Here is a 4777-nt window from a genome sequence, read left to right as displayed (position 1 = left end):
TGTCTAGGTGGTTGGCTGCACATAGCTAACGCTAGCCAAAGCATCATCAGCAGGTACAGTTGATGTTCAACTGCTTACCGTTTGTCGCAGATGTTCTTGCTGACCAGCTGTTTGATTAGTGAGATCTGCCTGACCATCTCGCAGCTCTCCATTGCCACCCCGGTTATACATCATAGCCACGGACTAAGTCAAGTGACTGATGAGATTAGAACGTTATAAGTTACTTCAAATAATTTAATACGATGGTTGAAACCTCCTGCGATGATGTTGTAGGTATACAATTATTATTATTATTATTGAGTAAAATGAAAACATCCCGGTAATAAGCTTAGAATTTAGAAAGATTAAAAATTTGTATTCCTATGAATACGCGATATTTCCGCCGTCAAAAAATCCCCCGACGGGAGCAGAAATAGTGCAAATCCTATTGCTTTTAATCGACTTAGTAAAATTTATCAAAAGCATTTATTAAACCTATTTTTCATTATTAAATCTTTTTATAACTTTTAAATTCGAAAAATATTTAAATTTATATTTATTTATATTTTAATAATTGATTTAAACATCTTAAAAAATGCACACAAGAAATCTATTCAAATGTGTGAATTTAGATAATTTTAACTCTAGAGAGGCAGAGTTGAATTGGTTAGAATTAAAATTTCACAACTTATATTTCGCATGAAGGAAATAAAACAACTTATTACGCATATTTTGTGAACTAATTAGAAGGAATTAAATAAAATCAAAATACGACCACTTCTGAGGAATAAAAAATACCTCTGTGAGGTGTGTTACCGGTACAATTAGAAGGAATTAAATATATTGAAAACACATTCTCTTTGGGAGAATAGAAAACCGTGTGGCGGTCGCTATGGAAATAGAAGTGAATAAGTTTCGGAGGTATCTTATTCTTATGGTGGCATTTTAGACAGATGGAAAAATCGCTCAATTAAAATAATAGAATAATCTCTACTTTTGCGCTGAAATCTGAAAACATTAATTTTTCTCTATTCTACGCTTATTACCGAGATACCTTTGAGGTTCCTATTTAGACCTGGAATATATCCTATAAAATTCCACACGTGTATTCTCAGAAGACGTAATGTTATAATATTTTACATCTTGCGCGCTGGACAAAGGTATGTATTAATATGTACTTACTAAATTGCGCGTATACTGAAATCACCAGTTTGGCAGGCTAAGGTTTTATGCCATCTACAGTACAGCTCGTATTGACAATTTCCATTTACCGAGACAATTATGCACAAGGAGATAACCAACAATATCAGATTTTGAAAATATCATTTTCAAAAAATTAATTAAACTGAATCTAAGAAATAGCTAATTTCTATAAATAATTGATTACTCAGGCCTGCAAATAATGGGTTCATGTCAGTTGTTGGAAAGTGGATGGTCATTTCCGTAATTCATATGGACTTACAGTTGAAATTTTCTATCAAAATGTATTTATTTGTACATGCACCCTAATTATTAAACGTTGAATAGTTATAGATCATCGTGAATTTACAAATAAAATGATTACTTGGAGGTTCTACTTTACGGCTGCGTAGGCCGCCTCAGAGATCTACCAATTCGTGCACCCTATATTGATATGCATGGAATCAGGGACTACTTGTGCCGGCCGGCGTACGAAGAACTAAAAACAAATGGTATGAATTCGATCGTAATATCGACATGTGCTCTCTCCTCTCCTCCTATTAATAAGTTTTCTGTAAATACAGTGAAACTCTTTAATAGCCCTCCCTGCTAGAGCCCTTCTGAGAATTGACACCGCGCCGCATGTAGGTGTATCAGAGGATGCACGGGGTCTTCGGTTGCCACTCAGGCGTGAACAAGCACAAGCGGAGTGGGCTATAATGAGTTAGTTTCCACCCACAGTCAGTCCCAAAATCGGCGCTATAGAAGAGTTTCACTGTATGTCCTACGCGTTTGTCAGGTATTCACATCTGTGTAAAAATGCGGACTCAAAGCACCTGAATACGGATATAGTACATAAAAGCAAAATACAAAGTTTTGAACTAAGCAAAATAAAAGAAAAACACTTTTGGATAGCATGTGGCGAATTGCTTTGTCTAGCACGCATTGGGAGAGTAGGAGGTAAGAACATTACCATTTAATCTACTAATTATTATTTATGATTAATTTTTTTATGTTTTCGCGTATCTTTCACCTTTTTCGAGATAACTCAACATTCTTATTCTTTCCGCTGTAAAATTATCTTCCTGGGTTAGTTTGTGGAGGCGTATGACCACCCTTTGTATGAATCCCTGAATATTGTTGTCAGTTTCGTGTATCTAACCGTTTTCGAGATCATTCAAAAACATTTTTTTAATTTAAAAAATTTTTTTAATCATTAAAACTTTGGTAAGTTTTCACGTATCTTAAATCCTTTTCGACGTAATTCAAATTTTTTGTATTTTTTTTTTGACTTGTGACGCGTTATATATTACCCTTCATTAAAAGAACTTGACTTGCTAGAATAAACCAGGAATCTTGGACGAAAAAAGGTCATCAGACCCGACACGTGGCTAGCGGCGCTCCCGTCTCACGACGCGGGTGGGCCCTCCATCCGCAGGCGTACGTGTTCATGAAGCGGGACCTCTGCCTTCAAACTCTCATCACCACGCATGGACGGGCTCCGAGCATTGCGCTATCTCCTCTCAACAAAAGGCGCCGTCCGGATCCAACAGGCCGTCCCCAGCAGCAGGCAAACCAAGCAGAAGTAAATGGGACAGCTCGAGGAATTCCTGAGCAAGAACAACCGCACGCTGCCAGTACGAGTACCTCTCCTGGCACGTGCCGTTTGAGAAACGACTATCCGCAGTAGCAGCACTACGGGTTCCAGCCGTACCGGCTCTCACCACTGTTAGGGACAGTTTCCCTAGGAACCGGCTTACAGCGCGACCCTCCCAGCAACTTTAAATCAAGTCGGGACACATTGAAAACCCACACCCCCGACTTGTATTAAATTCCGGGAATCGTATGAATTCTTTGAATCTTGTGAATCCTTTGTATTCCGTGTATACCGCGAATTCCACGAATTCTGTGTATTTCGTGCATAGCATGAATTCCACTAATTCTGTGAATTCCGTGACTTCTTGGAATTCTGTGGATTCCATGAATTCCGCTAATATTATGAAATCCGTGAATTACTTGACTTCCGTAAATTCCATGAATTCCTTAAATTCCATGAATCCTTTGAATTCCATAAATACGCGCGTTATATACTATATATTAACAAAGGGTTTGGCTTCGTCAGAAATTTGTTTTTGCCAGAAACAAGTGTTCTGAGAAATGATTTACATTGTTCGGTTTTTAAAAACTTTTCGCTTTAACAGGTGTCGAGATATCCAGCCGCAGGTATGATACAGAAGTGTTACTGTCTACTGGAATTTTATTATAAAATTCCAATGCATGTGAGGTACCGTACTAATGCCAGAATTTGGAAACTACAACATTATGTATTATAACGTTACCTTACGTTTCAGAAATAAATTTCTAATACAGGTAGTGGAAGTTTCGAACAGAAATTTTTAACAGTGCAGTAATAAAAGTAAAAAAAAAATTCGAGAAAGCCAGCAAAATTGCTCTCTTGAAAATTTGTAAGCAAGGTTAACATAAGATAATTTATGCAACAACAAAAAAGTTACTTTTTTCAGTTTTTCTCAGAATTTTCGATATCGAACTCATAAACGAAAAGGAACCGTTTTTGGTAGAAAAGGGTGACTTTTGAACAAACAGGACTACTTTTATAAGTAGGAAAAGTGTCGTGTTGTTTTAATCTTGCCAACTAATTTAAACAAAAAACTGTTCAGTGTATTTCTTGAATTATTAGTTTTTTTTGTTACTTTTGCTACAAGTTATGTAAAAGATATTCTGACAGGAACAGAAAATAGTAACTTTTAGTGTTGGTTATGCTGTTATCTTATCAAAAAGAATTACTCTTATTGTTAAAAAAGATTTCATATTATTTTCATCTTTCCAACAAATTTCTCAGAGACTTGTCTGCCATCTTGAATTTTAAGTATTCTGTTACTTTTCTTACAAGGTATTGAACAGAAATTCTGAGAAGAATCGAAAAGATTAACTTTTGGTTAGTGAAGATGTTACATTATATTAAGCTTGCTTACAAATTTTAAAAAAAGCAAGTTGTCTGGTTTTCGCAAATGTTCAGACTTCTTTTTTTTGTTTTGTTCCAAGTTTTGTAACATAATCTTTACGAGAGATTGAAAAGAATGACTTTCTCAGTTAGAAAATGTGTTTTATTATTTTGATCTTGTGGAAAAATTTTCACGAAAGCAATTATGCTGGATTTCATCAATACTAAGATTTTGTGTTACTTATTATACGATTTATTTAACAGAAATTGTTTGAGAAATCGAAAGGGTGACTTTTGCTGTTAGCAAATATGTTTTCTTTTTTAAATCATGTGTCAGGTTTTTATGAATTACCTGATGTTGGATCTTTCGTGCGCGGCCACAAAAACATAGCTATCTTAAGGTCAGTTACCCCCCCCCCTTTAATTTTTGGGTTTTCTATAGTCCACTGAATTTCGCCTCAAATGCGCCACGGAGAAAATTTTTTGGACCGCATTGATAATTCACTTAACAGCGATCGAAATGGGGGGAGGGGCTGGCTTGACTTTTCTAAACTAATAACATTTTTTTCAAATTCATCATATCTATCTTTCATAACTTCAAATGCGCCACCACTAAAAAATTTTGCGTTAGCTAATTAACAAAGATATCATTTTGCG

The sequence above is a fragment of the Belonocnema kinseyi genome, chromosome 5 (assembly GCF_010883055.1).
Source record: "Belonocnema kinseyi isolate 2016_QV_RU_SX_M_011 chromosome 5, B_treatae_v1, whole genome shotgun sequence".
NCBI classification, from domain to species: domain Eukaryota; kingdom Metazoa; phylum Arthropoda; class Insecta; order Hymenoptera; family Cynipidae; genus Belonocnema; species Belonocnema kinseyi.
The sequence above is the reverse complement of the archived record's forward strand: the minus strand, read 5'-3'. Positions refer to the sequence as shown.